Source organism: Lithobates pipiens, unplaced genomic scaffold, assembly GCF_037356315.1.
Source record: "Lithobates pipiens isolate NorthernLeopardFrog02 unplaced genomic scaffold, aLitPip1_a1.2 Scaffold_16, whole genome shotgun sequence".
Taxonomy (NCBI): Eukaryota; Metazoa; Chordata; class Amphibia; order Anura; family Ranidae; genus Lithobates; species Lithobates pipiens.
In genome coordinates, this window is record NW_027507748.1 from 479,790,877 (window position 1) to 479,804,844 (window position 13,968).

Here is a 13,968-nt window from a genome sequence, read left to right on the forward strand (position 1 = left end):
GGTTCCCTACTGCGCATGCGCGAGCCGCGCTGCGCAATGAGGACGGTCCCCGCTGCCTCTGGGATCTGTGTGTTTCCCAGCAGGCAGCAGGGCACTTGCGGAAGGGGGCGGGCACTTGCGGAAAGGGGCGTAATGTACGCCCCTTTCCGCAGAGAGCTAGCCCGGAAGTGGGTGCAGTTACCTGGATTATCCAGGTAACTGCACCCCCCTCCCCCCTGAAAGGTGCCACTTGTGGCGCCGGAGGGGGGGAGGAATCCGATGAGCGGAAGGTCCATTTTAAACCTTGAACAAGATTGAAATGTATATATCATTTTCTAATTGGCTACCATAAGTGACCATGAGCTGTTAGCACAATTAGTCCTAATTTGCATTTCAGCTGTGTGCATCCTTTCTCAGAAAAATATATAAAAAGAATCATCTTTTCAACATACCTGTATGTATGTAAATTATGTTTAAAACAGTCTGCTCTACTACGATGTGCCCACAGGAGCTAAATATTTAGACTATGTTTGACAGCTGCATAGAAATAAATAGAATTTTTCAAAGAGATCATTGATCTAAATGCATAATTGCAGATACTTACCTTACAGATGTTCAATGAAAAAAAAGATGAAGAAAGAAAAAGGAGAAAATGAAGAAAACAATATATATCTACAGTATTTTTCTAACTCAAAAGTGTGTATTCACTCTGTAAAGTACATTTCAGTAACTATGGTTAAGCTGGGGTGAGATTTCAGTATCAAAAGCGGCAACCCCAGACCAGACTCAGGATCGCATCACAAGATCCATGTAGAGGTTACTTACCTTGTCCTCTGGATCCTGCGATGTCTCTCCGCTGTGATCTGTGAGCCGCTTTTCTCGCTCGATCTTTCACAGTGCCAGGCTCCATTCCCTGCGAGCGTTGCGACGCATGGGGATGGAGTTTGGCACCAAATTCAAAAAGTAAAAAACACAGTATAGATACAGTATACTGTAATCTTACAGATTAAATCAAATAATTATACATCCCCTTTGTCCCTAGGTTTATCCAGTGTCCTGCATGCAGTTTTAAATTATAAATACTGTTCTTTCTGCCTGGAAACTGGAGATTGTCCATTGCAACCAAAAAATGTCCGTTTATGTCAAAAGTGCTTTTAGACCAGCTAGAAAAACAGTGATAATAAATTAAAATCACTTGCAGAATTGAGTGATAGTGATTTGTGGGGAAATTCATCATCAAACACTGAAAGTAATGACAGCGACATTTCTGCAACTCAGCATATTTCAGTGTTTTTGATTTGATTACATTATTGAATCATTTTTATTATTATTATATTATTATTTGTTATAATTATTTATCGTTATTTATTATATTCTAATTTATGATTTCATGTTTCAAACTTTATCATACCCGGGATGTCTACTAGACTCTTGTTTGGACAGATTTAAGTGAGTTATTTCTAATGCCTTGTACGCACGGTCGGACATTCCGACCACAAAATCCGTCTGATTTTTTCAGATGGATTTTGCCGTAAACTGGTGTTTCATACACACGGTTGGACAAAGTTGTCGGAAAATCCGATCGTTCGGAACATGATGACGTTCGTTCATTACGAGGGGACTACATTGAGGCTAGTAGCCAATAGCTTTGGACTCGTAATTTGATCTGAGCATGCGTGGCACTTTGTCCAATTGGAATTCTCTACAAATGATCGGAAAAAGTCTGATCGGATTTTATTGTCGGAAAATTTGAGATCCTGCTCTCCAATTTTTTCCGTCCAAATTTCCGATGGAAAAAGTCTGATAGAGCCACACACGATCGGATTTTCCAACAATATAATCCGATCGGACCTTTGCCGTCTGAATTTCCGACCATGTGTACAAGGCATAAAAATTACAGGCCTACAATATAAAATGCCAAATTTCCATGCAAAATGGTACCGCTTTCAGCACCTAAAATCTGAAATAAACATACCACCAGGGAGGTTAAAATTAACAAATGTGATTTTTGCAATATTTCATGGTGTAAACACAATATTTTTATTATTAGCTTGTACACACAGAAATATGTCTTCATAAAGAGGGCCTGTCACCTGCCCATGCTATCAAATTGGGGTTTATAGCAATAAGGTTAAATGAAAAAAAAAATGTGAATGTAAATGCACTTGAAGGGCCGACGTCCATTTGTAAACAGTGATTGAGCCACACATGTAAGGTGTTGCAGTGAACTTTGCAGCGAGCGCAATAATTCTAGGGCCACAATCCATGGTTAATTCAAATGTAATAACCTGTAAAAGCTTTTAAAGCATCATCTTTGAAAGAAGTGTGTGTGTACTAACATTCATTTTAGTGTATTTGTTCCTAAAATATAGTGCAAATATCATACAACATAAAACTTGCAACTGCTAACATTTTAATGTACAAGTCCTCTGCTTTGAGAAAATATATAATTGCTTGGGATTTTAAGCCATTTTCTAGCAAAAAATGCTTATTCTAACACGCATGCGCAAAATGTAAAAAAATTGCCCAAAACACAAAGTGGTTTGAAGCTAATATACTTTATTTCTTTAAATTTCTTAGTTTATTTTGGTGCAATCAACATTGGAAACTTTCTAATGAGTTTTAGCAAATCCTTAGGTTTGAAATGTATTGTCTACTGCATAATCAAATACCACAAAGTCAAAAAACCTATGTATCAGTACCAGGGAATAGGGGGTGTGCGTGGAGTGATAGGCACATCCCACCCAAGAGTACCCCAGACAGATCTGAGTGTCTTTTGTTAGGTGATTCTCCTGTATTCTATGGATTGCAGGTTGCAGGGCCAAAGTGACCGTAGTCCATTATATTATGTATATATATATACAGTATATACATATATATATATATATATATGTATATATCTGTGTATATATATATATATATATATATATATATATATATATATATATATATATATATATATATATATATACAGATATATACATATATATATATATATATATATATATATATATATATATATACATACACACAGTGCAGTCAATGTACAGTATATAATACAGTGATTTGAAGTGGTTAAGGGGAACCCTATGACAAAATCAAAAAAATGTTTCCCCCTGACCCCCAGTCCATACCAGGCCCTTTGGGTCTGGTATAGATTGTAAGGGAAACTCCATGTCAAAATGTAAAAAAAAAAAAACTGTGTGGGGATTCCCCCAAAATCCAAAAAGGCCCTCTGGGTCTGGCATAGATTTTAAGGGGAACTCCACACCAAAATTACTTAAAAAATTGGCATGGTGTAGCCCCCAAAAATCCATACCGGACCTTTATCCGAGCAAGCATTCTGGCTGGCAGGCCAGGAAAGGGGGGGGGGGGTGAGCGTCCCTCCCTTCTGAACCATACCAGGCCACTTGCTCTCAACATAACAAAGTGTCCCGTGACATGTCAGCTAAATATATCCCAACTCCCTGGTCTGCACACAAACCATTATTACTTTACATATTTACATAGTAGGTGAGGTTGAAAAAAGACACAAGTCCATCAAGTCCAAACTATGTGTGTGATTATATCACAGTATTACATTGTATATCCCTGTATGTTGCAGTCGTTCATGTGCTTATCTAATAGTTTCTTGAAACTATCAATGCCCCTCGCTGAGACCACTGCCTGTGGAAGGGAATTCCACATCCTTGCCTCTCTTTCAGTAAAAAACCCACTACGGAGTTTAAGGTTAAACCTCTTTTCTTCTCATTTTAATGAGTGGCCACGAGTCTTGTTAAACTCCCTTTTGCGAAAAAGTTTTATCCCTATTGTGGGGTCACCAGTATGGTATTTGTATATTGAAATCATATCCCTTCTCAAGCGTCTCTTCTCCAGAGAGAATAGGTTCAGTGCTCGCAACCTTTCCTCATAACTAATATCCTCCAGACCTTTTAATCAGCTTTGTTGCCCTTCTTTGTACTCGCTCCATTTCCAGAACATACTTTCTGAGGACTGGTGCCCAGAACTGGACAGCATATTCCAGGTGCGGCCAGACCAGATTCTTGCAGAGCAGGAGAATTATCATTTTATCTCTGGAGTTGAGCCCCTTTTTAATGCATGTCAATATTCTGCTTGCTTAGTTAGCAGCAGCTTGGCATTGCATTTCATTGCTGAGCCTATCATCTACTAGGACCCCCAGGTCCCTTTCCATCCTAGATTCCCCCAGAGGTTCTACCCCCCAGTGTATAGATTGCATTCCTATTTTTGCCATCCAAATGCATTCTTTTACATTTTTCTACAGTGAACCTAATTTTCCATGTAGTTGTCCACCCCATTAATTTGTTCAGATCTTTTTGCAAGGTTTCCACATCCTGCGGAGAAGTTATTGCCCTGCTTAGCTTAGTATCGTCCACAAATACAGAGATTGAATGGCTTACCCCATCCTCCAGGTCATTTATGGACAAATTAAATAGGATTGGTCCCAGCACAGAACCCTGGGGGACCCCACTACCCACCCCTGACCATTCCGAGTACTCCCCATTTATCACCATCCTCTGAACTCACCCTTGTAGCCAGTTTTCAAACCATGTGCTCACCCTATGGTCCATGCCAACTGACCTTATTTTGTACAGTAAACATTTATGGGGAACTGTGTCAAATGCTTTTGCAAAATCCAGATACACCACATCTACGGGCCTACCTTTATCTAGCTGGAAACTAGCTCATCTCCTCATAGAAGGTTAGTAGATTGGTTTGGCAAGAACGATTCTTCATGCATCCATGCTGATTACTGCTAATGATATCCCTTATCATCCCCTCCAAGAGTTTACATATTATTGATGTTGGGCTAACTGGTCTGTAATTCCCAGGGATGTATTTTGGACCTTTTTTAAATATTGGTGCTACATTGGCTTTTCTCCAATCAGCTGGTACCATTTGAGTCAGTAGACTGTCAGTAAAAATTAGGAACAATTGTCTGGCAATTACTTGACTGAGATCCCTAAGTACCCTCGGGTGCAAGCCATCTGTTCCTGGTAATTTATTAATGTTAAGTTTCCCAAGTCTAATTTTAATTCTGTCAACCATAGAGGTGCTTCCTGTGATGTCTCTTGAGGATAAACACTGCAGTTTTGGTTACTGAAGCCCCCCAATTCCCTCGTGAAGACTGAGGTAAATAATAAATTCAATACCTTGGCCATCTCCCCATACTTTGTAACTAGATGTCCTTCCTCATTTTTTATGGGGCCAATATGATATGTCCTCCCTTTTTTACTATTTACATGCTCAAAGAATTTCTAGGGGATTTTCTATCTTAGCCATCCTTATTGAACCCTTACATTTCTTGTTGCATTCTTTATAAAGTCTGAATGCTGATGATGATCCCTCAACCTTGTATTTTTTTAAGGCCTTCTCCTTTGCTTTTATATGCATTTTTACATTGGAGCTTAACTTTCCTTTTCTACTCTAACCACACTTACAAAGGGAAAAAATTTGAAATTAAACACATTTTTATTAGAAAATTAATCTTGCTTTTTTTGATACATTACACATAAAAGCATATTTTGAATTTAACAAATCTGAAAAAAACGTCTCCATCTATAAATTGGGCAGCTCATAAAGCTTCTGTAAGAGGATTTTTTTTATACAATTATCTTCAAAACTGAAAAAAAACATAACAAACGTATTGCTAATAAAACTACACTATATGATGACTTAATTGCCCTACATAAACAAACACAAAATTCTATTCTTTTATCTCAAATAGAACATGCGCGTACAGATTTAAATTTGTGTCTAACCACTAGAGCTAAAAAATGTTTTAATCAGACACAACATAATTTTTTTTACATGGAAAGATAAACCAGGCTCTCTCCTAGTGAATAAACTTAATCCTAGATCTTATATGTCTGCTTTACCCAAAATTAAAATTATCTCAAAATCCTATTCACAGTCTTACAGAATTTAAATCATACTATAACAAACTTTATCAAAAATCCCCAAATGATTCTGTAAATTCACTCCACAGTTTTCTAGAATGGATACAACTTCCTACACTTACTGCACAACATGCTGAAATTATAGATAAACCTTTTACATATGATGAACTCGTTCAAGTTCTTAAGACACTGAAATTAAAAAAATCTCCAGAACCTGATGGTTTACCCAACGGTTATTATAAAATATACACTGATCTATTAATACCTCATCTGGTTTTGCATTTTAATCACCTAAGAGATGGAAACTTTGTTCTGAAAGATGAAAACATAGCATTTATTAGCGTAATTCCCAAACCACATAAAGACCCCATGGAAATATCAAATTATAGACCAATCTCCCTAATTAACTGCGACCTTAAAAATCTTACAAAAGCTTTAGCATTATGTCTTACTTCTGTCTTAGAACATTACATTCATAAAGACCAATCAGATTTTATCAGATTTCGGCAAACTTCAGATCAAATCCGAAGATCATTAAACATTATCACAGCTGTCCATTAACATTGGCATGCCCCATTAACTCGACACGCTATGTTATTATCGTTAGACCTTCACAAGGCCTTTGATAATTTGTCTTGGGATTACTTATTCACAGTGTTAAACATTATGAAAATTATTTACTTATGGTACTTATATAGCGCTGTCAATTTACACAGCGCTTTACATATATTGTACATTACACCAGTCCCTACCCTCAAGGAGCTTACAATCTAAGGTCCCTAACTCACATTCATATACTGGGGCTGACTTAAACAGAAGCCAATTAACCTACCAGCATGTCTTTGGAGCATGGGAGAAACCAGAGTACCCAGAAGAAACCCATGCAGGCACAGGGAGAACATGCAAACTCCAGGTAGGTGGAGTCGTGGTTGGTATTTGAACCAGCGCTAGTTTTACTGCTAGGTGAGAGTGCTACCATCTACACCACTGTATCACCTCCATGAAAAAGTCCCCCTATCACCTCTACTATTTGCAATAGCGATTGAACCACTAGCTATAGCTATACGTGATCATCCAAATATCAAAGGCATTCATTGTGGATAATACGAAAATAAATGCGTGTTTTTTGCAGATGATGTTTTAATATACATTACTTCCCCTCATAAAACCATACCTAATCTATTGAAACTTTTAAACTCCTTTTCACAATTGTCAGGACTGATGGTAAATAAAAATAAATCTATTGCCTTAAACCTCAATCTCTCTGAATCTACAGTTACACTACTTAAGCATAATTTTGACTTTCAATGGGCCACTCATTCTCTTTCTTATCTAGGAATTCAGTTGACTTCTTCCATACATACTTTATACTCAGCAAATTATCCTCCTATGTTTAAAGGTTTTCAGAAGATATGAATAAATGGCCAGGGCCAAATTTTTCTTGGTTTGGAAAAATGTCTTCAGTCAAGATGAATGTATTACCAAAAATGTTATATCTCTTTCGAACTCTTCTTGTCGCAATTCCTAAACGAGACCTTCTTATTTTTCAAATAAAAATCGTACACTTTATTTGGGGACATAAAATCTCTAGAATTAATAAATTCACAGTTTACACTTTTAAAAAAATGTTGAGGCCTAGGAATCCCAAATTTGATTGCTTACTATCTGCAGCACAGTTAGCCCAATTAGCAGTCACCACTATCCCTGGTCTGACTCATCATTGGGATGACATGGAAGCTCTTACATGCTTCAAAGGCTCAATTGCAGCTATGATGTGGATTCATAGTAAATTAAGACCCCAAATTTTATGTAGTCTTTCATTTCTATATCGATTTGGGATAGACAAACAATCTTTATTCCTCATACAACTTTATCCCCTTTGTTTGATAATCCCGAATTTATACCTGTATTATCTTCTGAACTTTTGTTGGATAAATAGGGTTTTATCACGTATTTTACACGTTTTATCTGGGAATAAATTGTATTCACTGGATTATTATTAATCCGTATTACAATTACCTCCCTCGGAGCTCGATACAACCTAATTACTTTATTCTTATAAAATAAATTTTGATTGATCCCCGGTATAAACTCCCATATATTGAACATTGGGGAAAAATATCAAAATTTTTCTTGAGAACACAGTTTGGTATAAAACTATCAATGATATCTCCAAAATATCGATCAATACGTCTTTAGTCTAATCTAATTACAAAACTCGATTGCGATGGTACATGGTTCCATTAAGATGTGGTCACCTTGGATACGATATTTCTATGAATATGAATAAATCCCAGTTGGCATCTAACCTATCAGAGACTTTATCCTTGTTTAGAAATAATTTCTCCTACAAAAATGGGTTCTTACCTATACCCCACCTCTACCGATCCTGGATAGAGTGGAATTCAGATCAACAAACAATAATCTGATGATATTTAAGTCTTACTAATATACCACTGTAGTTTTGATACATGTTATGGATCCAAATCCAATATTACTTTGTTATTTTTCTTTTTTTATGTTTACTATGCATTACTTGGAAAAAAACACAAATGCAGCTTTCTGAAAGAATGATCAAATAAATTCCAGTGTAGTACTGTATGCATAAACAATGCTATTTATTCCATAAAGTAAAAAAATGGTTGAACAGTCAAAGTTTAATATGAATGGTAGTGAATGTTACCAGTGACCCCAGAGTGGATAAGGGGGAAACAATCATCCGGGAGGCTTTCCTGGAGATGGTTTGAAAATCAATCATCCAAGAAAATGGAGGGGAAAAAATTCCGTTCCCAGAGATGAAGCGTACTGGCTGCTGGCAAAACCTGCTTTCTTCTCAAAGCTGGCTGCTCAGCTGTTGGCTAAATGGCAGCTCCTATCTCTCCACGGTGACTCACCTATTGATGATATCCTGTTCATCAGTCCTGCCTACTGAACCTGTCCAGTCCAGATGATCTCTGCCTTCACCTTGGTCACATCTCTAGAGATGCTCTCCTGTGTTCCTGTTAAAAACTTGCTTGGCTGACACTCCTTCTGGCTCCAGATCCTGCTTGCTGTTCTACTGAGCTCATCTCAGGCTCGCTGACATTTTGGCTTGTCTGACTATCCACTCTGGTTCCTGAACTCTGGCTATGTTTTTACTACGTTTACTCTGTTTACCTTTTTTTATTATTATTAAACAAGTGCGATTTAACTTTACTTCTGTCTCAGTCTGATTCATGGTTTCTGACAGTAGGCAAAGGCCATGAATTCAGAAGATGCAGACAATCCAGTTGTTGGTTATATTTTTTCCAGATTGGATGAACTGGATCACCACCTGGATCAGATTGCCATGGTGTTACAAACGCTCCTGAGTTGCATGGCTCACCTGGAATCTCCCGCTGTGGCTGTTCCGGTACAACCTGTGTTGCAGTCCGTCCCTGCTGCTGCTCTAGTCTCTGTGTAGGCACCTGCCTCAAGTATTATCTCTATAATAAGTATGTCTGGTTTCACTCTGCTTCCCCAGTGATTTGGGGGCAATCTAGTCCAATGCAGAAGGTTTCTCAACCAGGTTGAGATATACTTTGAGATGCTGCCCCAGGAGCGTTCCCACAGACAGAAGCAATGTAGGTTTCATTATATCTTTACTTTCTGAGAGAGCCTTGGCCTGGGAAAACCCTCTATGGGAGACACAAAAACCTGTTGTCTTGAGTTACCCTGAGTTTGTGACTTCTTTTAAAAGGGTGTTTGGCATTCCCGCACGCTCCACTTATGCTGCCAAGTGCATCATGTCCATCAAACAGAGTACGCTTTTTCTCATGGTCTCTCGGGTACCATAAAGGATGAGATAGCAGCCCAAGATATACCCACTGAGCTGGAGAGGTTGATTACATTTGCCATCCACACTGATTCCAGACTCAGAGAAATATTCCCTTTTAAGGAGCATTTGCGGAAGCCTCCTGTTCATTTGTCCCCGAACTTTGCAGTCCCACCCTTGTCTCCCTCACCTTCCATGCCTCCTGGTACCGAGTCAGTCTGTGAAGATGAATCCATGCACTTGGACTTCACACGTCTCTCTGCAGACTGATCCACTTATCTGATTACTCCTCATCAGAGCACTCTACTTGGCCTCTCCAGGTGTTTTGTGTTTTTATGTATTACTTGGAGCATGAGCTCCTAAGCATCTGCATATGCTATTCTTTGTTCTTACTTTCAAAATCTAAATAAAAATATCAGGAATAAAAAGAGAAAAACTGTTCCGGTGTTAAGTTACAAATTTGGATGTGGTCCTTTATAGTGAACTTAAAATAAACAAACACCCATTTACATAAAGATACAATCTCATTATCACAATTTATTTTGAACAAGGCTGGTTTATTACATTAACATAGAACAAATTATAGCTTCAAAATTTTGAAACACTTTACACTGTTACAAAAGAAAATCTTGGATGTGCCACATTGCAAGATCTTTCTTTGTAGACCAATTATAAACACATTAGATGTTCATTAAGGTACATTAGAAGAAAGATGCTATACTGTTACATTTATAGGAAGTGGCATTGCATTAGGGCAGCTAATATAGCCTATTAAAAGGTATTATAGGAAACAATTCAGTTTACAAGTGTAACAGAGAAAGCAGGAAATGCCTGTTAGTAATTACTGACAATAGCTTTAAATATAACTGCACATTGTTTGCTGCAGATATTTTGTTAGATTTGATATATTAAAATAAAGAGCATTAGTAAATTTATCTAGCATTGTGCTTGTTAATTTAATATGTTAGGGTGACTACCTATTAACTATGTTGCAATACATGTAAATAAAAGCTAACCATACCAACAAATTCCATCAAGTCAAGGTTTGGATAAAAAGGGGAAAAATTGGAACCTCCATCAGGTTTTACACTTGGCCAGGACTCACTGTCCTGGGGACAATCTTTTTACCGTGTAGAACGCGAAGGAAACTACCCAACAATAACACATGCAGAACAGTAAAACCGTTTTTTTTTTTTTTTTTTTTAAAGAAAGGGAATGCTAGAACCTCTGTCTCAGTCCCTGTTGAATATAGCAGTAGGATTAATTACTAATTCAGAAAAAAAGTAGATATGTACTGAATTGCCAGATTGCAAATGACCAAAAAAGTAAGTAAAAATTAAGGTTTGCTTTATTTCCTTGTTGTGACAGGTTTAGCCAGATCCACCCTACCCTATATTTCTTATATGAGTATCCAAAGCACAGAATGTAGGGGGAAATGTGGGGGAAATTCTCTTCTAAGCCCTTGTACACACGGTCAGAGATTCCGACAACCGATTTTGTCCGAAACTGTTGCATACACACGGTCGGACAAAGTTGTCGGAAAATCCGACGTGATTACGTTATTTCGTTACGACGGGACTACGTTCACGCTAGTAGCCAATAGCTTTGGTGTAGGAATTTGATCTGAGCATGCATGGCACTTTGTCCGATCGGAATTCTCTACACATGATCGGAGTATGTCCGATCGGAGAATTTTGTCGGAAAATTGTACCAACAAGTTGGAAAACTTGGTCCGTCGGATACGATGGAGACCACACACAGTCGGAATATCCGACAAAACGGTCTGATCGGACACATTCCGTCGGAATCTCCGACCGTGTGTACAAGGGCTTAGGGTGCACAGTCAGGTACATGAAATTTTATCTCTGCCCTACACCATAATAAGCTAATAAAGGCTTCAAGTCGCTGATTTCCCCTCCCAATAAAGTTCTGTCATACAATGTAAAAAACTGTAGGATTCAGGGAAGTCCACAGTACCCACTTGTGACCGAAGATATTCCATATATACCAATAGCAGATAAAAAATATTTGAGAAAAAAGGTTTGACACACTTAATGTTCATACATAAATATGCACTCACCACAATTAATGTGACCCCTTGGTTAAGAAGGGCATATGGCACTTTGTTGCAGACCTGAGGTGAGCCTTCACCTAATCTCATAGACAACTGGTTCTCCCTTTCACTGGACAGTTCTCCTCAATTCTCTCCCAGATAGTAATTAGTCACCAGAAAATTTATGCTATCATTATGCAGTATTTATTGAAAAAAAATGTCCACATAAAGATTATAAAATGTATGCACTTACATTTTCTGATGCCTATTTCCACTGACATTGCCGCCACTCTGTTTGCTGGATCCGGCATCTGTTCCAAAACCTGATGTGATGTCACAACATACCCGGAAACTGGCATGCATAATACCACCTCTATATGTTTCATTGTAATATCGTCTTCAGGAAGTGCATACATTTTAAATGTTAATGCAAACATTTTTTATAAAAAAAATTGCACACTGATAGCATTTATTTTCTGGTGCTGAATGATTACTATCTGATAGAGATTTCAGGAGAACTGTCCAGGGAAAGAGAGAACCAGTTGCCCCAGGTCTACAATATAGTGCTACAGTGACTTGGAAAAGTATGCACCCCCTTGGCATTTCTTTGTGTTTTGTTGCCTCACAACCTGGAATTAACATGGATTGTTTGAGGATGTACATCATTCAATTTACAGAACATGCCCTTAACTTTAAAGATTTTTTTTTATTGTGAATCAAACAATAAATAGGAAAAAATAACAGAAAAAGTCAATGTGCATAACTATTTTTGCAGCTATCACAGCTCCAAGTCGCTTTGGGTAAGTCTCATGAGTTTGCCACTTCTTACCACTGGGATTTTTGCCCATTCTTGCTTGCAAAACTGCACCTTCAAGTTGGATGGTTTGTGCTTGTGAACAGTAATCATTAATTCTGACCACAGATTGTCTATTGGATTGAAGTCTGGGCTTTGACTAGGCCATTCCAACACATTTGCATGTTTTCCCTTAAACCACTCAAGTGTTGCTTTAGCAGTGTGTTTGAGGTCATTATCCTGCTGGAGGGTGAACTTCCGTCCTAGCCTGAAATCACATACACAGTGGCACAGGCTTTACTCAAGAATATACTTAGCATCATCCATCTTTCCCTCCACTCTGACCAATTTCGTAGTCCCGACTGCTGAAAAACATCCCCACAGCATGATACTGCCACCACCATGTTTCACTGGGGGGTGCTGTTCTTTCGATGATATGATGTGTTGGGTTTGCGCCAGACATATCGTTTTCTTTGATGGCCAAAAAGTTACATTTTAGTTTCAGAAAACCAGAGCACCTTCCTCCATACATTTTGGGAGTCTCCCACATGCTTTTTCGCAAACTCAAAACGTGTCATTCTGTTTTTTGTTGAAAGTAATGGCTTTCTTCTGGCCTCTCTGCCATAAAGCACAACTCTGTGGAGGGTATGGCTTATTGTCATCCCATGTACAGATACTCCAGTCTCTGCTGTGGAACTCTGCAGCTCCTCCAGGGTTACCTTAGATCTCTGTGCTGCCTGTCTGATTAATTCCCTCCTTGCCCGGTTCATGAGTTTTGGTGTGCAGCCGTCTCTTGGCAGGTTTGCTGTTATGCCAGGTTCTTTCCATTTGGTTATGATAGATTTGATGGTGCTCCTAGGGATCATAAAAAATATAGATAGATTTTTTTTATAACCTAACCATGACTTGTACTTCTCAACAACATTGTCCCTTACTTGTTTGGAGAGTTCCTTGGTCTTCCTGGCAGTGTTTGGTTAGCGGTGCCTCTTGCTTAGGTGTTGCAGCCTCTGGGGCCTTTCATAAAGGTGTGTATATGTAATGACAGATCATGTGACACTTAGATTGCACACAAGTGGACATTGTTTCACTAATTATGTGACTTCTGAAGGTAATTGGTTGCACCAGAGCTTTTCAGATTAAAAAAAATTGAACTAAAGGCTGTAATGTAACAAAATAAGTAAAAAGCCAAAGGGGGTGAATACCTTTGCAAGGCACTGTATATGACCTTCTTAACCAAGGGAGTCTCATTAATTGTGGTGAGTGCATTGGAGTGTCATGCGTGGTAGAGCACAGTAGTGCGGTTAATAAGAAGTAATAGGAAGAGAGCACAGAGCACTTTTTCACACTGGTTGTGTGGGATTTATATTTTGTGTAGTTTTACACTGCTTTTAAATATTTACGTTTAAGCAGTAAGTAGTAAGAGTGCCAAAAC

The 13,968-nt window shown here is 38.3% G+C and overlaps 1 protein-coding gene across 1 annotated transcript in view; it reads right to left on the reverse strand.

Moving 5' to 3' along the window:
* The window catches only part of HS6ST3 (heparan sulfate 6-O-sulfotransferase 3), a 771,575-nt gene that overhangs the window by 625,606 nt on the left and 132,001 nt on the right, over positions 1-13,968 (reverse strand). The gene's annotated exons all lie outside the window — the stretch shown is intronic.